Source organism: Dasypus novemcinctus, chromosome 19 (genome assembly GCF_030445035.2).
Source record: "Dasypus novemcinctus isolate mDasNov1 chromosome 19, mDasNov1.1.hap2, whole genome shotgun sequence".
Taxonomy (NCBI): Eukaryota; Metazoa; Chordata; class Mammalia; order Cingulata; family Dasypodidae; genus Dasypus; species Dasypus novemcinctus.
Window position 1 is genome coordinate 37,859,613 of NC_080691.1, and position 27,889 is coordinate 37,887,501.

At 43.5% G+C, this 27,889-nt stretch overlaps 1 long non-coding RNA gene across 1 annotated transcript; it reads left to right on the top strand.

The window, feature by feature from the left end:
- The first annotated feature begins 306 nt into the window (after window positions 1–306).
- LOC139436979 (uncharacterized) lies at window positions 307–27,511 on the top strand. Its single transcript, XR_011646524.1, has 3 exons — window positions 307–613; window positions 26,271–26,495; window positions 27,447–27,511. It is a non-coding gene; the product is annotated as an uncharacterized lncRNA (long non-coding RNA).
- The last annotated feature ends 378 nt before the right edge of the window (window positions 27,512–27,889 follow it).

The following is a 27,889-nucleotide window of genomic DNA, read 5'->3' on the forward strand; positions in this document are numbered from 1 at the left end:
TAAAAAAACCCAACATTATTCTTGTGGGGACGTGTTGATGCGGGTGTGATATGTTTATTAAATAAAACACAATATAGTGTGGACTTAGTAAGGGGTCTGTGGATTTCACCTGACTGGCAAAAGGGTCCGTGGAACAAAAAAGGTTAAGAACCCCTGATCTAGAGGGAGGAAGGAGAAAAATGGGATGATAGTGTGTGGGGGGGGCAGCTGTTCCAAGCAGGACTTCCACTCCACCTTCCCTGGATCCTCCTGGAGGAGACAGGATTTGGAGCCAGCCTCCTCTCTCCTTTGCCATTTGAGGCTGTGGGTCAGCTTACCACAGAGCGGCACCCTTCCAGATGCTCTTGCCCAGGTGGCCACGGGAATCTTTCCAGCACTGCTTCCTGAATCCGGGGGAACTGTCTTGCCAGTTCTCAGATGCTCATCCTTAGCTTCCCCTCAGCATCTTGCCCAACACCTACTACCCCGAAGTTGAAACTGGACTTTCCCTGGTCTTCCTCACCCAGGGCTTAAACTCCAGGTCCTCGGTACACATACAGCTGCAGGCCACCCACACCCAGCCCAGCCTTTGGAGCCTGGGCAGAACCCAGGATTCACCTGCTTAACCTCAAAGGTAAGTCACCCTGAGAAAATTGCCTCCTCTCTCTGGAGTCTCAGGTTTCTCACTGGGAAATTGGGAGCAATTATTCATATGGTGAAGATTCAAAGTGTAAAGCAATTCGAACCATGAATGGCACAAAGTAGGCCTAAGGAAATTATGAGTCAAGGAAACACGGAAGTAAAACCTCAAGCAACGCCAAGAAACACAGCAGATGGGCTGGCGTGGTGTATGTGCCAGGGCAGCAGGGGTTAGCTAAGACTTCTGGAAATAAGGCAGAGCCGAGGGTTTCAGATTTCAACAATTTTTAAGGAAAAAAACCCAACAGAACAAAACCGCTGTTTCATAACCGGATGGTCTTCCGTACCTAACCCAAGATCCAGAGTGCCTTTCAGCCATGCTCGGACACGGGGGTGCCACCATCTTTCTTTAAGTGCCGCCATCTTTCTTTAAGTGCCGCCATCTTTCCGTGCAAAGCAGAAGTGAATATTCACAGAGGATTCTTCTCCCTTCCCCTCCCATTCACTTCACCACATTGCAGACCCCAGCAGTTGTGAGCTTTCTCGCCAAACCTTCAAACATGCCCAGCCTGCCATGTGTTAACAGACTTCTCACTTTTCTTTCTCTAACCAACGCCCCATATTTGTACCTTTCCAGCAGTCCAACTATTGAAACAATTTGTCAACATTTCCCTTGTGAAATTCCTGCTGACCCTGACCTTCCATGAAGGCATGATTTTTTTTTAGCAACATCTTTTCATAGCACTGTTGTTGTTTTTTTAAAGAGCTTCTAAATATAATGTTCATGCCTATATTTAATGTTCACAGGCACTTTAGCTTGTTGTTTATTTAAAGGGTTGCTGGGAAGTCTGTGTATCTTTAAACCACATTCAAATATTTGACTTGGATCTGTTTTTCCTGGGAAGCTGGTACTTTACTGATCCCAGACTTTCAGAATTCATGGTACAGTAAGATTTTTTAAAATGTGGTCTGTCAGCTTTCAATTTTGCCAAGGAGGAGTATTTGCCAAGGAACAAGCAATCATCTATTACCACCCAAGGAGAGTAGGCTGGACATAACCTCAGAATACAGGATGGTCTTTTCAAATTAGGTCATTAAACTCTTTGGAAAGTGCCCAACAATGTTCTGCTTTTCCTCATCTCTCCAGCTTGTGGCTATAAGTCACTTGGCTATGGGACCACAAAGAGCGGCATCGCCATCTAGTGGCCAGTTGTTCTACTGCACATGCAGGCGATGGTTCTATTCCACAGTTACTGAAAATGGTCAACTCCCATCCAGCACTCTGGGCAGGAGAATCAACCTTTGTCATCTTGCAGACTTCTTGGCTGTTATTGTTCAGTTTTCTCTGACTGTATATTTCCTTCCATGTTTCACCTACTTAGATATGTTTGCAGACACTTTTTTTTTTAATCCCCGTCTCCCCCACCCCCGTCCATGGCTTGCTTGTTGTCTGCTCTCTGTGTCCATTTGCTGTGTGCTCTTCTGTGTTTTCACTTGTCTCCCTTTTCGTTGCGTCACCTTGCTGAGTCGGCTCTCCGCGGCGCTTGCGGGTCCAGTGGCACTCCATGGGCTTGCAGGCCAGGTGGCGCTTGTGGGCTGGGCTGCGCTTGCGGGCTGGACAGCACTCCATGGCGCTTGCGGGCTGGTGACTCTCAGGGGTGTGTGGGGGAGTCTGCCTTCACAAGGAGGTCCTGGGATGTGAACCCAGGGCTTCCCAAATGGTAGACGGGAGCCCAACTGATTGAGCCACAGCCACGTCTTGTTTGCAGACATTTTGAAAGTCATTTTTAAACATTCCTCCGGCCTTGAACTTAACTTTAAAATGGTGCCTCACTGTAAATCCTGTTTGAGTTTCTAGCCATTGAATGATAATTTTGAGCATTATTTCAGACAGGCTTGGGATACAGTTTGCTGTCTGGGTGATTTTAGGTAATTTAAACTCTCTGATCCCCAGTTTCCTTTTGTAAAATGGAGATACTTATAGTGGACAACAGGGTTGTTCAGAAGATAAAGGATAGCATCATAGCAGGTACTTGCCACTGTTCCTGAACTTTTGCTATTGATTTGCTTAATGCTTACAGAAAGATGGCTTAGGTCAGACAAGGGACAGAAACCCAACCAAGAGGTGTAAGTAAAAGATAAGAAGCCCAAGCAGTGTCTCAGAAAAGCTTCACTTCTTCTTAATAACATTTATAAAGCGCAATTGAAGGTGGAGCAATTGATTAGGCGCCTCCCTTCCACATGGAAGGCCCCGGGTTTGGTACTTGGTGCCTCCCAAAAGAAGACAAGCAGATAGTGAGCACAAACAATGGGGCGGGGGGAGAGAAATAAATAATAAAGAAATAAATCTTTTAAAAAATGATAATCTTTGTAGTTATTTGTATACAGACTGTGCACTTCTTTTTCTTATGGACTTCTAGATATTTTAATTTTTTTAAAAGTTGGTTGTGTTAAAATATTCAATACAAAATTTCCCATTTTATCCAGTTTCACATGTACAACTTGGTGATGTTATTTACATCCACAATATTGTGCTATCATCACCACCATCCATTGGTCAAACTTTTTTTTTTTTTTTGTCAGAAAATATGTACCCAATAACTTCCTGTCTGTTTTAGTTTCTTTGGCTGCTCAAACAAATACCATAAAATGGGTCGGGTTAAACAATGGGAATTTCTTTGCTCACAGTTTTGAGTTGAAAAGAAAGTCCAAATCAAGGCAGCATCAAGGCAGTGCTTTCTTCCTGAAGACTGGAGTTCTGGGGCTGGTTGCTGGTAAACCTTGGTCCTTGCCTTCTCTGTCACATGGCAATGCATACGGTGGCCTTTCCTGGCCTCTCTGTTCTCTTCCAGGTTCTGCTGAATTTCAGATTCTTGCTTCCGTGGCTTTCTTTCTCTCTGTCTGAATTTCATTCTGCTTATAAAGGACTCCAGTAATAGGATGAAGGCCCATTCTGATTGGGCTGGGTCACATATTAACTACAGTAACTTCATCAAAAGATCCTACTTATAATGAGTTCACACACAGAAGAATGGATTAGATTTAATAATATTTTTCTGGGGTACATACAGCTTCAAACCACCACACCAACCCCTTCCCGACCTATAATCTACTTTCCATTCTCTATGAATTTGCTTCTTCAAAGTATGTCATATAAATAAGATCCTACAATATTTATCCTTTTGTGTCCGGCTTATTTCACTTTGAGCCGAGCCATGTTGTCACATGTATCAGGACTTCATTTCTTTTTATGGCTGAATAATATTCCATTGTTTGTATATACTACACTTTATTTGTTCATTCATCACTTGATGGACATTTGGGCTGCTTCCATCTTTAGGCAATTGTGAATAATACTGGAATGAACATCAATGTACAAATACCTGTTCCAAGCCCCTGCTTTCAATTCTTTTGGGTATATACCTAGTAGTGGGATTACTGAGTCATAGGGTAGTCCTGTACTTAGCTTTCTGAAGAACCACCAAACTGTCTCCCACAATGGCTGCACCATTTCACATTGCCAGCAATGAGTGAGTATTCCTACTACTCCACATCCTCTCCACTACTTGTTATTTTCTTTTTCTTTTTTTTTAAACAGCAACCATTCTAATGAGTGTGGGAAAAAAATGGTATCTCATTGTGGTTTTGATTTGCATTTCCCTGATGGCTAATAATCTTGAATGTCTTTTTATGTGCTTTCTGGCCATTTGTGTATCTTCTTTGGAGAGATGTTTGTTCAAGTCTTTCGCCCATTTGTAAATTGGACTGTATGTCTTTTTTTTCTTTTAAGATTTATTTATTTTTTTATCCCCACCCGCCCACCCCTGCTGCCCACACTTGCTGTCTGCTCTCTGTCCATTCGCTGCATGCTCTTCTGTGTCTGCTGGTCCTCTCTTGTCTTCTCTGTAGAAGGCACTGGGAAACAATTCTGGGGCCTTCATCGTGGGAGAGAGGCACCCGGTCACTGGAGCCACCTCAGCTCCCTGGCTTGTTGTGTCTCTCATTGTCTTTCCGCTGTGTCTCTTATTTTTTGTTGCATTATCTTGTTTGTCAGTTCATGGTGCAGGCTGAGCACCGCAGCGTGGGCCAGCTTCACCTTCACCAGCAGGTCCCGGAAACTGGACGGGACCCCCCAGTAGGGGAGATGGGGCCCAGTCACGTAAGCCACATTGCTTCCCTGTATGTATGTCTTTTTGTTGTTAAGTCAAAGGATTTCTTTATATACACTGGATGTAAATCCTTTATCAGATATGTGGGTTCCAAATATTTTCTTCCATTGAATAGGTTGTCTTTTCATTTTCATGATAAAGTCCTCTGAGGAACAAAAGTTTTAAATTTTGATAAGGTCCCATTTATCTATTTTTTCTTTTGTTGCTTATGAGTTAGGTATAAAGTCTAAGAAACCATTACCTTACACAAAGTCTGGAAGACGCTTCCCTACATTTTCTTTTAGGAGTTTGATAGTTTTAACGCTCATATTTAGGTCTTTGACACATTTTGAGTTCATTTTTGTATATTCTGTGAAGATGGGGTCCTCCTTTTTATTGCAAATGGAGATCCAGTTTTCCCAGCACCATTTGTGAAAATACTATTCTTTCCCAATTAAGTGGTCTTTGCCACCTTGTCAAAAGTCAGCTGGCCATAAATGTGAGGATTGATTTCTGAGCTCTCAATTCTATTCCATTGGTCTACATGTCTGTCCTTGTGCCAGTACCATGCTGTTTTGATTACTATGGCTTTGTAATAAGATTTAAGATTAGGAAATGTGAGTCCAACTTCACTCTTCTTTTTCAAGGTGACTTTAGATATTCAGGGTCCCTTACCCTTCCATAGAAATCTAATGATTGGCTTTTCCATTTCTGCAAAGAAAGTTGTTAGAATTTTGATTGGGATTGCATTAATTTATAAATTGCTTTGGGTAATATTGACATGTTTTTGTTGTTATTTTTTAGCATTGACATCTTGATGATATTTAGTCTTCCATTCCATGAACATGGAATGTCCTTCCATTTATTTAAGTCTTCTTTGATTTCTTTATGCAACATTTTATAGATTTCTGTGTGAATGGAATTTTTTTTTCTTGATTTCTTCTGTTTGTTTGTTTTTTTTTTAAAGATTTATTTATTTATTTAATTCCTCCCCCCCCCCCCCCGTTTGTCTGTTCTTGGTGTCTGTTTGCTGCGTCTTGTTTCTTTGTCCGCTTCTGTTGTCGTCAGCGGCACGAGAAGTGTGGGCGGCGCCATTCCTGGGCAGGCTGCCCTTTCTTTTCGCACTGGGCGGCTCTCCTCACGGGCGCACTCCTTGCGTGTGGGGCTCCCCCACGCGGGGGACACCCTTGCGTGGCAAGGCACTCCTTGCGCACATCAGCACTGCGCATGGCCAGCTCCACACGGGTCAAGGAGGCCGGGGTTTGAACCGCCGACCTCCCATATGGTAGACGGACGCCCTAACCACTGGGCCAAAGTCCGTTTCCCAATTTCTTCTGTTTGTTGCTTGTGTATAAAAACACTACTGATTTTGGGCTGTTGATCTTGTACCCCAACACTTTGCTGAGTCCATTTATTAGCTCTAGGAACTTTGTTGTGGATTTTTCAGGATTTCTGTATATAGGGAGGTATCGTCTGAAACAACTGAAAGTTTTACTTCTTCCACTTTCTGTCTTTCACCGTTAAGTAGGATGTTAGCTGTGGGTTTTACATACATATGTTGAGAATGTTTCCTTCTGTTCCTAGCATTAATTGTTTTAATCAAGAAAGGTGCTGTATTTTGTCAAATGCCTTTTCTTTTTTTTAAAGATTTATTTATTTATTTAATTCCCCCCCTCCCCCGGTTGTCTGTTCTCTGTGTCTATTTGCTGCGTCTTGTTTCTTTGTCCACTTCTGTTGTCATCAGCTGCACGGGAAGTGTGGGCGGCACCATTCCTGGGCAGGCTGCACTTTCTTTTCACGCTGGGCTGCTCTCCTTATGGGTGCACTCCTTGCACGTGGGGCTCCCCTACGTGGGGGACACCCCTGCGTGGCGCGGCACTCCTTGCGCGCGGCAGCACTACGCATGGGCCAGCTCCACATGGGTCAAGGAGGCCCGGGGTTTGAACCGCGGACCTCCCATGTGGTAGACGGACGCCCTAACCAATGGGTCAAGTCCGTTTCCCTCAAATGCCTTTTCTGCATTCATTGAGATGATTCTTCATTCTGTTAATGTTGTGTATTATATAGATTTTCTTATGTTGAAACAATCTTGCACACCAGGGATAAATTCTACTTGCTCATGGTGTATAATTCTTTTAATATGCTGTTGGATTCAGTTTGCTAGTATTTTGTTGAGGATGTTTGCATATATACTCATAAGAGATATTGGTCTGCAGTTTTATTTCCTTGGTTTGTTGAGATCTTTTATTTCTTCTTCTTTTTTAAAGGTTTATTTATTTATCCCCCCCCCCCCCCTCATTGTCTGCTCTCTGTGTCCATTCGCCATGCATTCTTCTGTGTCTGCTTGTCTTCTCTTTGGGTGGCACCGGGAACTGATCCTGGGACCTTCTGGAGTGGGAGAGAGATGCTCAATCTCTTGTGCCACCTCAGGTCCCTGGTCTACTGTGTCTTATTGTCTCTCCTCTGTGTCTTTTTTTGTTGCATCATCTTGCTGCACCAGCTCTCCACTCGGGCCAGTTTGCCACATGGGCCAGCACTCCTGCACAGCCCAGCACTCCACTAAGGCCAGCTCGCTATGTGGGCCAGCTTGCCTTCACCAGGAGGCCCCGGGAATCAAACCCTGAACCTCCCATTTGGTAGATGGGAGCCCATTTGCTGGAGCCTTATCTGCTTCCCTCTATTTCTTCCTGAGTCAATGTAGGTTGTTTGTGTGTTTCTAAGAATTTGTCTCTTTCATCTAGGTTATCTAATTTATTGACATACTGTCCTTCATCATATCCTCTTACAGTCCTTTCCATTTCAGCAAGGTCAATAATAATGTCCCCCTTTTCATTTCTGATTTTTGTTATTTGTATCCTCTCTCTTTTTCCTTTGTCAGTCTGCTCTAGGTTTGTTGATTTTATTGATCTTTTCAAAGAATAAACTTTTGGTTTTGTTGATTCTTTCTATTATTTTTTGTTTTGTTTTCTATTTCATGTATTTACGCTCTGATCTTTGTTGTTTCCTTCCTTCTTCTTGCTATGGGTTTAGTTTGCTCTTCTTTTTCTAGTCCTTCCTGTTTTGAGGTTAGGTTTATGATTTGAAGCCTTTCCTCTTTTTATTTTTTAAAGATTTATTTTTTTATTTATTTCTCTACCTCCCCCCACCCTCAGTTGTCTGCTCTCTGTGTCCATTTGCTGTGTGTTCTTCTGTGACTGCTTCTATCCTTATCAGCAGCATTAGGAATCTGTGTTTCTTTTTGTTGTGTCATCTTGCTGTGCCAGCTCTCCGTGTGGGTGACTCTCTCTTAGGCAGGCTGCACTTTTGTGCTAGGTGGCTTTCCTTACGAGGCGCACTCCTTGCGCGTGGGGCTCTCCTATGCGGGGTACATCAGCACTGCACATGGGCCAGCTCCACACGGGTCAAGGAGGCCTGGGGTTTGAACCGTGGACCTCCCATGTGGTAGGTGGACGCCCTATCCATTGGGCCAAGTCCGCATCCCATCTTCTTTTTAAATATAGACATTGAGAGCTATAAATTTCCTTCTAGCACTTCTTTAGCTGCGTCCCATAAATTTTGACATGTAGAGTATGTTGTTTAATTTCCACATATTTGTGAATTTTCCCTTTCTCCCTGTTTTTTTTTTTATTAATTTTTTTATTTTTTATTGACTTTGTAATAATATTACATTAAAAATATATATGTGAGGTCCCATTCAACCCCACCCCCCCACCCCCCCTCTCCGCCCCCCCAACAACACACGTTCCCATCATCATGACACATCCATTGGATTTGGTAAGTACATCTTTGGGCACCTCTGCACCTCATATACATTGGTTCACATCATGGCCCATACTCTCCTCTATTCCATCATGTAGGCCCTGTGAGGATTTACAATGTCCGGTGATTACCTCTGAAGCACCATCCAGGGCAGCTCCATGTCCCTAAGACGCCTCCACCTCTCATCTCTTCCTGCCTTTCCCCATACCCTTTGTCCATTATGTCCACTTTTCCCAATCCAATGCCACCTCTTCTATGTGGACACTGGATTGGTTGTGTCCATTGCACCTTTATGTCAAGAGGAGGCTCAGATTCCACCTGGATGCTGGATGCAATCCTCCCATTTTCAGTTGTAATCACTCTAGGCTCCATGGTGTGGTGGTTGTCCTTCTTCACCTCCATCTTAGCTGAGTGTGGTAAGTCCAATAAATCAGATTGTAGGTGCTGGAGTCTGTTGAGGCTCAGGATCTGGCTATCACATTGTCAGTCCAGAGATTCAAATCCCCTAAATATATCTTAAACCCCAACATTAACTGCACCTCCAGCACATTAGCATGAAAGTCTTATGAAGGGAGATCCCATCTGAGTCCAGATTCATCACACATAAACACCATTTCCAAAGAGGGGCCATCTGCCCTGGTAGTTAACCCCATCGGCCATGACCATAACTCCCATGGGTCTCTTTAGCCCTCAAAGGAACCAATATCTGGGGGTTGTATCTGCTTTATCTGTCTCTCTGACTCTGCTCAGTTGTGCATGAGGGCAAACCTTCTGCCAGCCTCCAGACTCTTTTTTAGAAACTCGTAGCCATATAAACTCATTTCTCCTTTCCATTTCCCCCTTACTTTAGGTCAAACAGCATTTTAAAGTCATGGTATTTTATGTAGACATGGATATTCTGCTGATCCGCATTGAACCTTCCATATAAGGTCATTTTCCAGTTGCATCATCAGTTGGTAGTTGATAGTGGTCCCTCGGTGCCAGGGAGGCTCATCCCCGGGTGTCATGTCCCACGCTGGGGGGAAGGCATTGCATTTACATGCTGAGTTTGGCTTCGAGACTGGCCACATTTGAGTAACATGAAGGCTGACAGAAGGAAATTCCCAGGCACAAAGTTGCTCTAGGCCTTGTTATTATTTTGGGTTTATCAGCTCACAAGCATAGTCATTAGTATCAGGGGCTCACTGTTGAACCCTCACTCCCTCCCGGTCCCCACCACTGTACCTGGGAGACTGTCGCTGCTCCCCTAGGGACCACGACAGAGCACCACTGGCCAGGAACCCAGTACCCCCCCTACTGTGGTTTTTAATTGTTGCCACTATGAGTATATCCAAACATTACCATGCACCCTGGACATATGTTCTGTACAGCTCCCTGTCAGTCATATATCACCTGTCATTGGTATCCCATACCAGTATCCCTCCATTGCCATTGTTGAAACACTCTGTGATCCAGAACTCCCCGAAATTTGAAGCCCAATATAATGTCATGGTCCCTTACTAGGGAATGGCATATAGCGATGAGTTTAAAGGATAGATAAAGAACTTGGATAAAGTTAGATAAAGAACTTAGATAAAGAATGTTGACTTGAAAAAATTCCACATCCTATTTTTTTCCTTTTTTTTTTTTTTTTTTCCCCCCCCCCCCTAATTATTCAGCTTTTCTTCACAGGAGTCCTAGACCACAGCAATGTATATATATAATATACAGCACTCCCACACATCCACCAGAAAACCTTTTCCCTTCCACAGTGATACTCTTACGCCCTATTCATATCATATTTACTTAAAGTGATGTACAGAGTCTGAGACATTAGCTTTCTAACAAGGTGACATCTGTGTTTACATTATGGTGCATACTTCAGGATACACAGTTCTTTACATTTTTAGTTATCCTATGTTTTACATTATGGTTTACATTATCAGTCTGTCATCTCCTATATGTTATGGTGTAATATTACATGTTTTATATCCATCCTTGTGTACTCTCAAGAAACTCCTCTCTTACCCCCCATTTACTTTGGTTCCACACATTTAACGTCCATTTTCCCTTCCACCTTGGTGCCCTCAGTGATAGCCAACCTCCGTTTCCTGAGGAGCCACTTCCAGAGATAGATGGAATAGTGTTCAGGGCCTAACTTGCTCAACTGCCCCAATGCCCTGGGAGCCACCCTTTCTCTCGAGGGATACAGTTCCCTCTATTGGATGGCATTAGTCCTCCCCAGGATGTGGGTCCACCCCCACTCTCACTACTTGGGTTTCTACCCCATGGTGTCACCCACTCTGGCAGAATGAGCATTTAGACATTCCCCAGGAGCCCGTCCTGCATCAGACCCTCCCCTCCGAGCATTCTAAACAGGTAACCCTCTTTATTATATTTTGATATGATTTTCTCGGCATTTTACTCTCCACCAACACCTGACCCTCTCCTGGTTCGTATGCTACCCCTCCCTCCCCCCACTTTTGGGCAACGTTACCCACCCGTCCCTCCCCAGCCACCCTCAAACCCGCAAAGCCCCAAGCAAAGGCAACCCCTTGCCCCCCTTTTATCTCTTCTTTGTGTTCATACTTACCACCATCTCGTCTTAAATTCCACCCCTGCAGACATCGGCTCATATCCTTCCTCCACCCTCCGATTTCCTGCAAGCCTATCGTTCAGTCTCTTGCTATCTAGGGCAGCTTGTTTATTTCATATCATTGAGGTCATGTAGTATTTGTCCTTCAATGTCTGGGTTGCTTCACTCAACAGAAGGTTCTCAAGATTCATCCATGTTATCACATGTGTTTGTAGTGTGTTTGTTCTTACAGCCGAGTAGTATTCCATTGTGTGTATATACCACATTTTATTGATCCACTCGTCTGTTGATTCTCCCTGTTATTGAGTTCTAGCTTCATTCTGTTGTGATTAGAGAATATACATTTTATGATATCAATATTTTTTAACTTATTAAAACTTGTTTGGGTATGTTCTATCTTGGAGAATGATCCATGTACCCTAAAGAAGAATGTGTGTATTCTGTTTTAGTTTGATGTAGTGTTCTGTATAGCCTGTTAGATCTATAGTATATCATTAAAGTCTTGTACTTCCTTTCTAATCTTGTGCCTAGATACTCTATCCATTTTTTTTTTTAGATTTTTAGTTTTTATTTATTTCTCTTCCCTTCATAACCCCCTTCCCCCTGTTGTCTGTTCTCTGTGTCCATTCACTGTGTGTTCTTCTGTGTCTGCTTACATTCTTGTCCGCAACACTGGGAAACTGTGTCTCTTTTTTTGTTGCATCATCTTGCTGCATCAGTTCTCCATGTGTGTGGTGCCACTCCTGGGCAGGCTGCGCTTTTTTCACGCAGGGCAGCTGTCCTTGCAGGGTGCACTCTTTGCACATGGGGCTCCCCTACACGGGGGACACCCCTGCGTGGCACGGCACTCCTTGTGCACATCAGCACTGTGGGTGGGCCAGCTCACCACACAGATCAGGAGGCCCTGGGTTTGAACTCTGGACCTTCCATATGGTAGGTAGATGCTCTATCAGTTGAGTCAAACCCACTTCCCTCTATGCATTATTGAGAGTGGTGTATTAAAGTCTCCTACTATTAATATAGAACTGTCCATTTCTCCCTTCAAATCTGTCAGTCTTTGCTTCATGTATTTTGGGCTCTGCTGTTAGGTGCATATATATTTATAATAGTTTTATCTTCCAGTTGAATTGTCCCCTTTATCAGTATGTAATGACCATCTTTGTCCCTCTTAACTGCTTTTTACTTAAAGACTATTTTTATCCAATATTAGTATAGGCACCCCAGTTCTGTTTTGCTTACTCATTTCATGGTATATATTTTTTTCCATCATTTCACCACCAACCTACTTGTATCTTTGACTTTTTGTTGAATTTTTGGAGATAGCATATAGTTGGGTCATGCTTTTCTATCCATTTTGCGAATCTCTGTCTTTTGACTGGAGAGTTTAATCCATTTATATTTAAAATCATTACAAAAATACAGGAATTTCTTCTGCCATTTTGCTATTTAGCCTTTGTAAGTCACATCTAATACCTTTTTTGTCTTTCATTTCTGTTAAAACTTACTTTCATATTTATTTGCTTTCTTGTGTTGTGACATATTGAGTGCCTTCTCATTTCTATCTAGATATAGTTTTTACCTGTTTTCTTTGTGGTAACCATGGGGTTAAAACTTAACATCCTTAACATTAAACTTAACATTAACTTAACTTAAAACTTAACATACAGAAGTAACCTGAAAGGCCATGAGTTTCAGAGTTAAATGAGCCTCTGCTTTCCTTCATCCCTCTCTTCCCCAGGTATTGATGGTGAAATGTGCCAACTGGCAGATAGAAGAGAATGATGAATATTAGTGGAAATTTTTAAAGTCTTAAGCTTTGAAACTCTTCTTATTCTCCCCATGTCCCAAATGTTTTAATTTTTTTGTTTGTTTATATTTAATTTTTTTAAGATTCTTTTTTTTTTTTTAAGATTTATTTATTTCTCTCCCCTTCCGCTCCCCCCCTCAGTCCCAGTTGTCTGTTCTCTGTGTCCATTTGCTGCATGTTCTTGTTTTTGTCTGCTTCTGTTGTTGTCAGTGGCATAGGAATCTATGTTTCTTTTTGTTGCATCACCTTGTTGTGTCAGCTCTCTGTGTGTGTGGTGCCATTCTTGGGCAGGCTGCACTTTCTTTCACTCTGGGTGGCTCTCCTTACCAGGCGCACTCTTTGGGCATGGGGGTCCCCTATGTGGGAGACACCCCTGCATGGCACAGCACTCCTTGTGCACATCAGCACTGCACATGGGCCAGCTCCACACGAGTCAAGGAGGCCCAGGGTTTGAACTGCGGACCTCCTATGTGGTAGGCAGACGGCCTATCCACTGGGCCAAGTCTGCTTCCCTGGTTTAATTTTTAATATAAATAATATGCCTTCACACAGGACTGTAAAAGGCTTATGATTTTAGAGATTTTATTGTTTGATGTATTGTCTTCTATAGTATTAAAGGCAAGGAAGTATTAATGTCCATCATCCTCTCTCGTTTTCTAAGTCAGGCTGGTTGTGTGATTTTGTTACCAGCAGTACTAAACTGAATGTGATCTGATTACCTTGAAAATAAAGAAACTTACAAATGTACAATAAAATAAAATATGAGAGACTTCTGGGAAGATGGTGGACTAGAAAGACATGGGACTCTCTTCTCCACCAGAAAAGTACCTAGAAAACAGCCTGAAACAACCTGGGAAAAGATCTTCTAGAGTTTAGGACAGCAGGGGAAGGCTGGACACCGCCCAGAGGAGACAGGAAAAAAGGAGAGGAATCACGGGGACAGCACTGTGAGCTGAAACCAGCGGCGGCTGCTGCCTGCGCCCTCCCCCACTCTAAAGACACTATAGAACTCTCAGGCCTCTGGGCCTGCAGCTACAGACAGCGGGGCTCCGGGGATGCACCACCCAGCAAAGGGGAGAGAGGGACGCAGCCTAAGGCTGACTCAGCTTCTGACCCTCAGATTTGGTCTGCTGGGTCCCACCAGCTTCCAGACTGGATGGGGTCGTGCTATTGTTTGCTGGCGAGGAACTGAAGAGATACAACCCTCCCAACCTCCTTCTCTGCTAACAGGGACTGATTGTTGAGGGCTCAGAGGAGAGTGGAAATATTTCCTATCTGGAAAAGGGAAGAGGCTCCCAGAGAAGGGTGGAGAACTATCTCTGAGAAAGTTTGTATTACAAGACTGTTAGCCTCCAGGCAGGAAACAATATGACATTGATCTAGTCTGTGTTGTAACAAACAGACTCTGAGCAGGCATTGAACTGAGAGGGCTGCCAAAGGAGACATCTGCTGGCAGATCAAGGAAGAGTATGTGAGAAAATTAAAAATAAGTAAGAGAGACCTTTTACTGGCTTTTGCAGCCTCCCTCCCCAAGGCCATAGGAAGTGGGTCTACAGTCAACTACTGGGTCCAGAGCCCAGTTTTGAGCAACTAGCAGGGACAAGCCTAATGATCCAGGTCAAGCCAAGAATCAAAGAGCAGCAGTAAAACACAGCCTTCCACCACTAAATCCCTACAAAAGAAAAATAAATTGAGTGTCTGAGTAAACTACGTCCTAATGAGATGCCTAGACATCAGCAAAAAATCACAAGCCATACTAAGAGAATGGAAGATATAGCCCAAGAAAAGGAATGTCTCAAAGCCCCAGAAGAGATGCAGGATTTGAGAGAACTAATTAGTGAGATGCACACAAATTTCCAAAACCAAAATAATGAATTGAAAGACAATATGACTAAAGAGAGAAATGACATCAAGAAGATATCGAGGGAAGTGGACTTGGCCCAGTGGTTAGGGTGTCCGTCTACCATATGGGAGGTCTGTGGTTCAAACCCCGGGCCTCCTTGACCCATGTGGAGCTGGCCCATGCACAGTGCTGATACGCACAAGGAGTGCCATACCATACAGGGCTGTCCCCACATAGGGTGCCCCATGTGCAAGGAGCATGCCCTATAAGGAGAGCCGCCCAGTGTGAAAGAAAATGCAGCCTGCCCAGGAATGGTGCCGCACACACGGAGAGTTGACACAGCAGTATGACACAACCAAAAGAAACACAGATTCCCATGCCGCTGACAACAACAGAAGCAGACAAAAACAAGAACATACAGCAAATGGACACAGAGAACAGACAATAGGAAGGGGGGTAAGGGGAGAGAAATAAATAAAAAATAAATCTTAAAAAAAAAGAAAGAAGATATTGAGTGAGTGCAAAGAAGAATTTGAAATACTGAACAGAAATGTAACAGAGCTCATGGGAATGAAAGACACAGGTGAGATAAAAAAACACACTAGAGGCATACAATAGCAGACTCAAAATGATAGAAGAAAGAAAAAGTGATACTGAAGACAGAACAGCTAAAATTGAAGCGTGAAAAGAATGGAAAAAGTTGAGCAGAGGCTCAGAGAGTTGAATGACAGCACAAAACACAACAACATATATGTCATGGGAGTTCCAGAAAGAGAAGAGAAGGGAAAGGGGGAAGAAAGAGTGTTTGAGGAAATAGTAGCTGAAAATTTCCCAACTCTTATGAAAGTAATGAACTTACATGTCCAAGAAGTGCACTGTACCCCAATCAGAATAAATCCAAATAGACCTACTTCAAGAATATAGTACTCAGACTGTCAAATGTCAGAGATAAAGAGAAAATTCACAGAACAGCAAGGGAGAAGCAAACCATCGTATACAAGGGACACCCAGTAAGACAGCATGGATTTCTCATAAAAAAAACATGGACACAAGAAGACAGTGGTATGATACAATTAGGATACCAAAAGAGAAAGGCTGCTACTCAAGAATTCTTTATCCAGCAAAATTGTCCTTCAACTATAAAGGTGACTGTAAAATATTCACAAACAAACAGGACGAAGAGAGTTCATAAAAGAGAATTCACCTTTGCAGGAAATATTAAAGGAAGCCTTAGAACCTGAAATAAAAAGACAGGATAGAGTGGCCTGGAGGAGAGTATAGAAGAAAGAACAGAGAAAGGATAACCAAAAGAGTAAAAAGAAGACATACAAAAATATGATACAACATAAGAAAACCAAAGAATAAAATGGTGGAGGTAAAGAATGCATTTACAGTAATATCATTGAATGTGAATGGATTAAACTCTCCAATCAAAAGATACACGCTATCAGAATGGATAAAAAAACATGAGCTATCCATATGCTGCTTACAGGAAACTAACTTTACACCCAGGGATACAAACCAGCTGAAAGTGAAAGGTTAGAAAAAGATACTCCACTCAAATAGTAACCAAAAAAGAGCAGGAGTAGCTATACTAATATCAGAAAAAAACAAAAAATAGAAAAAATTTATAAGAGATAGAGAAGCCATTACATATATATTTTTAAAGATTTATGTATTTATTTATTTCTCTCCCCTTCTCCCCTCCACCCCTGCCCCAGTTGTCTGTTTTCTGTGTCTGTTTGCTGCATCTTCTTCTTTGTCCGCTTCTGTTGGTTGTTGTCAGCAGCACAGGAATCTCTGTTTCTTTTTGTTGCATCATCTTGTTGTGTCAGTTCTCCATGTGTGCGGCACCATGCCTGGGCAGGCTACATTTTCTTTTGTACTGGGCAGCTCTCCTTACGGGGCGCGCTCCTTGCACGTGGGGCTCCCCTACACAGGGGACATCCCTGCGTGGCAGGGCACTCCTTGCGTGCATCAGCACTGCTCATGGGCCAGCTCCACCCGGGTCAAGGAGGCCCGGGGCTTGAACCGCGGACCTCCCATATGGTAGACGGACGCCCTAACCACTGGGCCAAGTCTGCCGCCCCCATTACATATTAATAAAAGGGACAATCCACCAGGAAGACACAATAGTTATAAATATCTATGCACCTAACCAGGGTGCCCCAAAATACATGAGACAAACTCTGGCAAAATTGAAGGGAGAAACAGACATCTCTACATTAATCACTGGAGACTTCAACACCCCACTCGCATCATTAGATAGAACAACTAGACAGAAGATCAACAAGGAAACAGTGAACTTGAACAATATGATAAACAAGTTAGACCTAACAGACACATACAGAACTCTGCATCCAAACTCAGCAGGTTATACATTCTTCTCAAGTGCCCATGGATCTTTCTCCAGGATAGACCACAATGTTAGGTCACAATGCAGCTCTCAACAAATATAAAAAGACTGAAATTATACAAAGCATCTTCTCAGATCATAATGGAATGAAATGGGAAATCAATCATAGATGGGAAAAAAGTAAATTTGCAAATGTGTAGAGGCTAAACAACATGCTCCTAAATAATCAGTGGGTCATTGCAAGTGAAATCAGTAAACATATTGAGACAAATGAAAATGAGAATGCAACTTATCAAAATTTATGGGATACAGTGAAGGCAGTTCTAGCAGTTTGATATTATTGATAAATTCCAAAAAGCATTGGATTATGTTTGTAAACTGGGTGTATTAGAGTATATTGGATTCAGAGGTTTTACTTTTACTTGATTAAATAATGATTAAGGCTCTGATTCGGCCATGTAAGTAGGAGAAACCACACCAAAGAGAAGGGAGGTTGGAGTTTTGAGCTGGAACCTAGAAAGTAAAGAACACAGGAGAAGAACACAGAGGAATAGAGATGGCTCCTTAGACACGGCAGAAGCCCCAGGGAGAGAGACAGAGCCTGTTACCTGATAGTCTACAGCTGACCTTGTGCAGAAAACAGAGTTGCTGAGCCCAGAGAGTAATGAACCCCAGAAAGAGGGGAATCCAGAAGCCTGAACCCTGGCAGATGTCAGCAGCCATCTTGCTCCACTACGTGGCAACAGACCTTGGTGAGGGAAGTTACTTACGCTTTAAAGCCTGGTAACTGTAAACTTCTACCCCAAATAAATACCCTTTATAAAAACCAATTGATTTCTGGTATTTTGCATCAGCACCTCTTTGGCTGACTAATATAGTATATAATACATTTAATTGAGAAATGTATGTTTTTATTCAACTGTATTTTCTCTTTATTTTTAAGTTATTGTTTATATTTTCAATTATTAAATGTACAAAATAAAGTAAAAAAAATCAAAATGAAAGTAAAATGTGAACTGGCTCCCAGAATTCTGAGGAAACAAAAACAAAGCCTAACCTAAATATATAACAATTCTATTTATTTTGATACTAACTTAACTTCAATAGCACGCACATTTAATTTTCCTATACCCCTCTGTCCTTCCACTGTTTTTTTGTTCTTGTTACCACTTATATCTTCATACATTTTATGTCCAAAAGCCTAGATTTATCATTATTTTTTATGCATTTGCATTTTAGCACCTATAGGAAGTAAGACGTGGAGTTACTTACCAAGCAATACAATACAATGATACTGGCACTTATAATTACCCAAATGGTTACCTTTACTGCAGGTCTTTATTTTTTTATGCTGCTTTGAACTGCTGTCTAGTCCTTTCATTTTAGTCTGAAGAACTCCCTTTAACATTGCCTGTAGGGCAGGTCTTGTGGTGATAAACCTCCTCATCTTTTGTTTATCTGGAATGTCTTCATCTCTCCCTTATTTTTTTTTAGGAGGTACTGGGGCTTGAACCCGGTACCTCGTACATGCAAAATAGGCACTCAACCATTGAGCTACATCCACTCCACTTCTCCCTGATTTTTGAAAGAGTCTCACTGGATATAAAATTCTTGTGTGGCAGTTGTTTTCTTTCAGCACTTTAAATATTTTAACCCACTACCTTCTCGCCTCCATGGTTTCTGATGAGAAATAGGCACTCAATCTAATTGGAACTCCCTTGTATGTAACACGTTGCTTTTCTCTTGCAACTTTCAGAACTTTCTTTTGTACTTTACATTAGATAGAATAAGCACGATATGACAGGGTGTATTTTTCTTCATGTTCATCCTGTTTGGTGTTCTTTGAGATTCTTTGATGTGCATATTCACATCTTTTGCTGAGTTTGGGAAGTTTCTTTGACTATTCCTTCTGCCCCTTTCTCTCTTCTCCTTCCAGGACTCCCATAATGACTGCACTTGATGGTGTCCCATAATAGTCTTGGGATTTTATTATTATTATTGTCTTTTTTAAAAAAGGTAAATAGATCACCCAAAACATTACATTAACAAACATAAGAGGTTCCCATATACCCCACTCCCCACCCCCCCTGCTCCTCCCACATCAGCATCCCCTTTCATCAGTAAGGCACATTCATTGCATTTGGTGAATGCACCCTGCAGCACTGCCACACTGCATGGACCATAGTTCACATTGTAGTTCACACTCTCTGCCAGTCCATCCAGTGGGTTATGGCAGGATATACACTGTTGTCTTAGGATATTTTAACTTTGATTATTTTTTTCTTTCTCCTCCTCAGCCTGACTCATTTCAAGTGTCTTAGCTTCCATTTCACTGATTCTTTCTTCTGCTAGTTCCAATCTGATCTTGCAACCCTCCTGGGCATTTCTCATTTCAGTTATTATGGTTATCAGTTCCAGTAGTTCTATTTGGTTCTTTACAAAATTTCTCAGACTCTCATATTGTTTATTCATTGTTTCCTGATATCCTTTAGTTCTTTCTCTGTACTTTCCTTCATATCCTTGAACATTTTTACGATCTTTCTTTCTTTTTTTTTTTTTAAAGATTTATTTATTTATTTAATTCCCCCCCTCCCCTGGTTGTCTGTTCTTGGTGTCTATTTGCTGCGTCTTGTTTCTTTCTCCGCTTCTGTTGTCATCAGTGGCACGGGAAGTGTGGGCGGCGCCATTCCTGGGCAGGCTGCTCTTTCTTTTCACACTGGGCAGCTTTCCTCATGGGCGCACTCCTTGCGCGTGGGGCTGCCCCACGTGGGGGACACCCTTGCGTGGCACGGCACTCCTTGCACGCATCAGCGCTGCGCATGGCCAGCTCCACACGGGTCAAGGAGGCCCGGGGTTTGAACCGCGGACCTCCCATATGGTAGACGGACGCCCTAACCACTGGGCCAAAGTCCGTTTCCCACGATCTTTCTATTAAAGGTTTTGTTTGGTATGTCCACATTCTCATCTTCTTCATTGGTTTTCTCTATATTTTTTCTTTTTTTTTTTTAAGATTTATTTATTTATTTATTTCTCTCCCCTTCCCCACCCTTCCAGTTGTCTCCTCTCTGTGTCCATTTGCTGTGTGTTCTTCTGTGTCCGCTCCTATTCTTGTCAGCGGCACAGGAATCTGTGTTTCTTTTTGTTGCGTCATCTTGCTGCATCAACTCTCCGTGTGTGCAGTGCCATTCCTGGGCAGGCTGGACTTTCTTTTGCGCAGGGCAGCTCTCCTTATGGGGCGCACTCCTTGTGCGTGGGGCTCCCCTACGCAGGGGACACCCCTGCGTGGCAGGGCACTCCTTGTGCGCATCAGCACTGTGCATGGGCCAGCTCCACATGGGTCAAGGAGGTCCTGGGTTTGAACCACGGACCTCCCATGTGTAGGTGGATGCTCTATCCATTAAGCCAAGTCTGCTTCCCGGTTTTCTTTGTATTTCTATCGTCCTCCTTTGGATGGGTCATCATTTTCTGTTTTGTGTCTAGTATTCTTTTACTGCACAATGTACATTTTAATATTTTTAAATGTTAGCTCTGAGATTTACTCCCCATAATGTCTGTTTCTTGCTTTTGCAACCAACTAGTGATAAGACAGAGATGTTCTTGGACTTCAGTGCTATCAAGAATGTCTGCCCAAGGCAAATGCAGTGTACAGGGTCTCGCCTGGCTTTTTTGGGCCTCTTTATTGTCCTGGGCTTTTTTGGTTTATTGTTTTGGAGTTCCTCGGTTTACAGGAGTTTGGCTGTCTCATTTATTTCCCAGGGGAGGTAATTCCCTCTCCAAGGTATTTGCAGATGGCAGGCTGTTGTCTCAGACTGTCTGCCTCTATAGCTTTTTATCCTTCTCTCATTGTGTCATACTGCTTTTGCCTGGAGGGCAAATTCTGGGAGGAGGGTTATCCTGGGGGGGGGGGGGGGTGCATAGAATTTTCCTAAGTTATTCATAGCCAAAACAGGGCAGGCACCCATGAAGAGGGCACAGACTAGTTCAGCTCCAAAGTGCCTAGTGGAGGGGGAGAAAGGGTGCCAAAATCTCTGATGGCTCCCCAAAGCTGAGCTTTCCTGGCCTGTCCAGCAAATGCAGCTCTTCAGCTAACTGTCTCCTACATTCCCCAGGAAGTGCTATATCTCTTTTTTTTTTTAATGTCTCTTCCCTTCCCCCACCTCCCCACCCCAGTTGTCTGCTCTCTGTGTCCATTCTCTGTGTGTTCTTCTGTGTCTGCTTGTATTCTTGTCAGCGGCACCCGGAATCTGTCTCTTTTTGTTGCGTCATCTTGCTGCATCAGCTCTCTGTGTGTGTGGCACCATTCATTGGGCGGCTCTCCTTACAGGGCGCACTCCTTACGCATGGGACTCCCCTACGTGGGGAACACCCCTGCGTGGCATGGTACTCCTTGTGCGCATCAGCACTGAGTGTGGGCCAGCTCATCACACGGGTCAGGAGGCCCTGGGTTTGAACCCTGGACTTCCGATGTGGTAGACAGATGCCTTATCTGTTGGGCCAAATCTGCTTCCCATTGCTACATCTTTAAATCTCCACTGCCTCCTTCCCTGTCTGAGAGGGTTGGAAAAACAGTTGCCACTGCCTTTGTCCAGGGTGGGTTGAAACAATAGCTGTACTCAGAGATCCAAATTCACTGCTCAAAAGCCATGATCAGGGGAGTGGATGTGGCTCAAGCCATTAAGTACCCACCTCCCACATGGGAGGTTCTGGGTTCGATTCCCGTTGCTTCCTGAAAAAAAAAACAACACAAAAAAACAAAAACAAACAGAACAAAAGCCATGATCGGTGACTGGCCGTGCCCACCCCTGTTCTTGGGGAAGAGGGTTTTTATCCCTTTCTGTCACCAGTAGTTAGCCAGGGGTTGGACCCTGTGGTGGCCTGTCACAAGAGCGGGGGATCAGAACCAGCAGCCAGAGAGCAAGCTCCTGTTCTTCACCATTATTTATCAGCCTCTTCCTTCTGCTCTTCCCTGGACGCTGTACAGTGTTTTTCTGATATCTGGAGTTTCAAAATTGTTGTTTCAGACAATTCCTACCTGGTTAATAGTTGTTTTGGTAGAAGAACTGAATCCTGGAGTGCCCGACTCCATCATCTTCCCCAGAAGTACCTAAGAGTTAAGTTTTATTCATCTGGACTTTCTATGAGCACAATCATGCTACCACTAAATAATGGCAGTTTTATTTCTTCCTGTACAAACTTTATGCCCCGATTATTTCTTATTGTCTTTAGGATAATGGTGAGGTGTAGTCAAAGCAGGCATCCTTGTCTCCTTTCCCATCTTAAAGGGAGAGTGTTGAAATTTACCATTAAGTATATTTGCTAAAGATTTTTAGGGGATCAGATTTACAGAGATCTCCTCCTCTGCTTTTTAAACTTTTTAAAACTGTAAGTCATCTCTATAAAAATCTGAAATAATATACTTCTAACTCTTCATAGTGGTTGGATCAGGATGGGGTGTGAGGAGGAGGATGCTGACATTATGGAGAACTTTAGCTTTCTAAAATATAAATTATTTAGTATCTGAATAACTTACATTGGACACATATTTCTTTAAAAATTTATTAGAGTGGGGGGCGGGGGCGGTGGGGTTGAATGGGACCTCATATATATTTTTTAATGTAATTTTAAAAAATAATAATAAATAAATATTTAAAAAAATAAAATAAAAAGCCTTAAAACTAAAAAAAAAAAAAATTTATTAGAGAAGTCGTAGGTGTACAGAAAAATCATAGAAAAATACAGCATTCCCATCATACATTTATTTTATCATCAGCAAAAATAAAGCCAAAAGATAGTTTGACAGAACCAATGAAGCATAGCAAACATCACCCAGGAAAATATAACATTCTCAGATCAGGCTTTGTACGTGTTTTTCACTCATCCTTTCTCATCATCACATTGTTCCAGTCCTTATCCTCAGACTTTGCTTAAAAGATTTCTCACATACACTGAATTGTGGTGAGCCAAGAAAAGTCCTAGGGGTGTTGGTCTCGGTAGTGGGTGCCCCACCCAGGGGCTTTATCAGGCGGGCACCTAGTCCCCAGCTGCTGTGGGTGTTTGGTGCTGAAAGCTCACAGCCACATCCTCCTTGGGAGGCTTCCCTTGGCTAACAGGAGCCGCCTTGCCAGGAGATGCCTGAGAGGTCGCCCACACAGCCGGGGTGGCCGATGGCAGTGACGGGGCGACTGAGTGAAGTGCGGAATCCAGCCCCTGGCCTCAAGGCCGGGTAAACTCAGTAGTGTGACAACCACTCCAGAGCTCGCCCTGCGGTCAGACCTCTCCTGACACCACATATTTACTTGGCTTCTTCCCTGCTTTTTCCTGCTTCCCTCGGTTCCTCACAGGTTTCTCCCTCCAGCGCCTTCCTCAACAAATCACTTGTGCAGGAATTCCCGCTCCAGTCTTTGCCTCTAGGGAGCCTGGCTGGAGCCTCTGACAGTGGACTGCGCTCGTGCAGGGCCCTCCGGAGCCATCTGTGGTTTGGGGCAGGATGGGGTAACAGAGTTAGTAGGAAGGAGGCACAATGCCACGGAAGAGCTGGGGGTGATGGTGGGGCGGGAGCGCGGGCTCCACGGGAGGGGCAGGGACAGAGTACTAGGAGGTAGCACCTCTTAGAGGGAAAGCAGGATCCAATGGGAAGTCTGTCAGAATTTTTTTTCCCAAAGATTTATTTATTTATTTTCCTCCTTTCCCCTCCTCCTGCCCTGCTGTTTTTGCTGTCTGTGTTGTCTTCTCATTTTCTCTCCTCTAGGATTCACCGGGATTCGATCCTGGAGACCTCTGATGTGGAGAGAGGTTCCCTGTCAATTGCGCCACCTCAGTTCCTGGTTTCTGCTACACTTCACCTTGACTCTCCCCTTGTCTCTCTTTTGAAGCATGATCATCTTGCTGTGTGACTCACTTGCGTGGGGCACTGACTTACCACTCAGGCACGCTTTCTCTTCTTCTTTTTCACAAACCCAGGTTCTCCCTTATGGTAGGTGGAAGCTCTATCAGTTGAGCCACATCTGCTTCCCTGTCAGACTCTATTATGGGTTGAATTTTGCCCTCCCCAAAGATAGGTTCAAGTCCTAAGCCAGGTACCTGTAAGTGTGACTTTATTTGGAAATAGGGTGATTGCAGATGGAATCAGTTAAGTTCAAATGAGTTCATACTGGAGTAGGGTGAGCCCTCAATACAGTTTGACAGTTTTCTTTATAAGAAGAGGAAATTTAGACACAGAGCAGAGTCAGACACCAGAGACAGAGTAGAGATGGGAATTGTGTAGCCACAGGTTAAGGAATGCCAACAATTGCTGGAAAGCCACCAGATCAGGAGAGAGACAAGGAACAGATCCTTCCCTAGGGAAGTCAGAAGGAGCATGGCCATGTAAACACCTTGGTTTCCAACTTCTGGCCTCCAGAACTGTGAGAGAATAAAATTCTGTTGTTTAAAGCCACTTGATTAGATTGCCTTGTTACAGCAACTGCAGTTACAGACCAGAGGGAAGCAGATTTGGCTCAATGGATAGAGCATCTGCCTACCACATGGGAGGTCCAGGGTTCAAACCCAGGGCCTTCTGACCCATGTGATGAGCTGGCCCGTGCACAGTGCTGATGTGCACAAGGAATGCTCTGCCACGCAGGGGCATCCCCCGCATAGGGGAGCCCTACACAAAGGAGTACACCCTGTAAGGAAAGCCGCCTAGCATGAAAAAAGTGCAGCGTGCCCAGGAGTGGTGCTGTACACATGGAGAGCTGATGCAGCAAGATGACACAACAAAAATAGACACAGATTCCTGGTGCCACTGACAAGAATACAAGCGGACACAGAAGAACTCACAGTGAATGGACGCAGAGAACAGACATCTGGGCCGGGGGAGGGGGAGGGGTGGTGGGCAGGGAAGGGGAGAGAAAGAAAAAAAAAAGAGACAGACTAGATTTTAGAGCCTGGATGTGTAACATGACCTTGTACCACTCTTCACTCTGCTAACAAAGTTCCTGAACTATCAAACTGCTACATTTCTCAAACCAAAAGATACAATTGCCTCCGCCAATGCAGCTCTTAAGGTGCTGGCAGGCCAGTCTTCTGTGTCCAGGAGGATGGCTACTCCACCAGGCCTCCCTGAGTCTGCTGAAGTGGACTGTTTTAGTTTACTAGGCTGCCAAAACACAATATAATAAAAATGGGTTGGCTTTTACAACGGGGATGTATGGCCTTGCAAGCTTACGGCTCTGAGGCTGAGAAAATGTCCAAATGAAGGCATCATCAGGTGACGCTTTCTCCCTGAGGACTGGCTGACGGTGATCCTGGACTCTTCTGTCACATGGCAAGGCACATGGTAGTACTGGTTGGTCTCTTCCTTCTCTTCTTGCTTTCACCTTCTGGCTTCTGACTTTCTCTCACTTCATCTGAATATAGCTTTCTCATAAAGGATTCCAGTAAGAGGATTAAGAACCACCCTGGGTCAGGCCTCACTGAAGTAACCTAATCAAAAGGCCACTCTTGCCAGAAGTTTACACCCTCAGGAATGGATTAGCTTTAACAACATTTCTGCTAGGGTCCATCTAGCTTCAAACCATCACACAGCCCACTTTGACCCAGCCCAGAGGTGAGGTCAGCAGGTCGGTGGGGAAAGGATGGTGTGGGGACAAATGATTATCTGTGTGGAAAAAAAATAGCATCTGCTCCCTCCCTCATATCAAACCCTTACATGAATTTCAGATGGTTCACAGCTGTAAATGGGAAAATCAAATCTGAAAAATTTAGAAGAAAATATAAGAAATATTGTAGATCATCAGGGTAGAGAGATTTCGTCAATAAAATGCAAAAAGGAAGAAGTGTTGAATTTAACTGCATCAAAATTAAAAGCATCTGTATGACAAATCTCATCATAAACAAAGTGAAAAAGACAAGCAACAGACCTGATGGTGATATACCTATTACCAACATAGTTGAATGATGACTCTTTCTGCCTTACTACCTGATTTTCACTCATGGGACTTCTGTCCCAAGGGATGTCTGAGCCTTCAAGCCATTTCCTCACCCACTGTCTATGGGCAACCATGCTTGGGTGACACTATGAAGCAGGCAAGAACCAACCCTCCAGAGGCTGGTCCGGATTCAAGGACTGCTGAGACCGATGACTCAGACATGGCTGAAATCATTTCTACTTTGCTTTTCTACAGAACCTGTAAATTTTCTGTGTGAAGGAGCCAGCTGAGATAGAAGATACCTCCTGACACCAGTGAACTTGGATCCTTGCTTCCTCCTTATTCACCAGAGTGTGATGGACATTCAGTGGCCTCAGCTGTCCTAGTGAGATGAGAAATGTGCCTGGTCAGAGGGGACTAGAACTTGGAGGGCTGCTGACATTGGCTCCTTTTTATCCTGGGAGAGGTAGCCACCATCATGTAAGCCTAATGTCTGTGTTGAATTTGGGTTTTATCATGGAGGCTTTTTTAAAAATTGGATATTCATAAACTCTTTTTTACGTTCTTTATTACAGTAAAAAAACACAACCCCAAATTTACCATTTTGAAGTGTTCAATTCCGTGGTATTAAGGACATTCACAATGTTGTGCGATCACTGCCTCTATCTCGTTCCAGAACTTTTCATCACCCAAATGGAAGCCCTGCATGCATTAAGCAGTCACTCCCCATCTCCCCTCAGTCCCCGAGAACCCAATCATCTGCTTTCTGTTTCTATGGATTTGCCTATTCTGGATTTTTCATAGAAATGGAATCATAAGCTGTGTGACCTTTTATGTCTGGTTTCTTTCACTTAGCATAATGTTTTCAAGTTTCATCCATGTTACAGTATGTATCAGAACTTCATTCCTTTTCATGGATAATAATATTCCATTTCATGGATATTTTGTTTATTCAGTCATCTTTCGATGGGCATGTGGATTGTTTCCACCTTTTTGGCTATTGTGATTAGGCTGCTATGAATATTCATGGCCAAGTATTTGTTCAAGTACCTGTTTTCAGTTCTTTTGGATATATAGCTAGGAGTGCAATTCTGTATTTAATTTATTGAGGAACTGCCAAACTGTTTTCCACAATGGCTGTACCATTTTACATTCCCACTCCCAATATATGAGGGTTACAGTTTCTCTACATACTTGCCAACATATTTTTTTATCACACACACACACACACACACCCGCCCCTCTTGGGCTTGCTTGCTGTCTGCTCTCTGTGTCCATTCACTATATGTTCTTCTGTGTGTCTGTACTTATTTTTTAATTATTCCCCCCCCCCACCGTGGCTTGCTTATTGTCTGCTTTCTGTGTCCATTCGCTGCACGCTCTAATGTGTTTTTTTTCACTTGTCTCCCTTTTTGTTGTGTCACCTTGCAGAGTTGGCTCTCCGTGGCGCTTGCGGGCCGGCGGCACTCGGCAGCACTCGTGGGCCTGGCGGCTCTCCACAGTGTGTGGGTAAGCCTGCCTTCACAAGGAGGCCCTGGGATGCGAACCCAGGGCTGACCATAAGGTAGACAGGAGCCCAAGTGATTGAGCCACAGCCTCTTCCCTTGTTGTTTATTTTTGTGGGGTTTTTTTTAGGAGGCACCAGAAACTGAACCCAGGACCTCCCATGTGGGAAGCAGGCATTCAACTGCCTGAGCCACATTTGCTCCCCCCAACTGCAGCTTTTTCTTTTTTTATTGCTTTTAGTTGCTGTTTCCTTTACTTTTAAAAATATTTTGTTGTCTTTTTTTAAAGATACATAGATCATACAAAATGTTACATTAAAAAATATGAGGTTCCCATATACCCCACTCCCCACCACACCCTACTCCTCC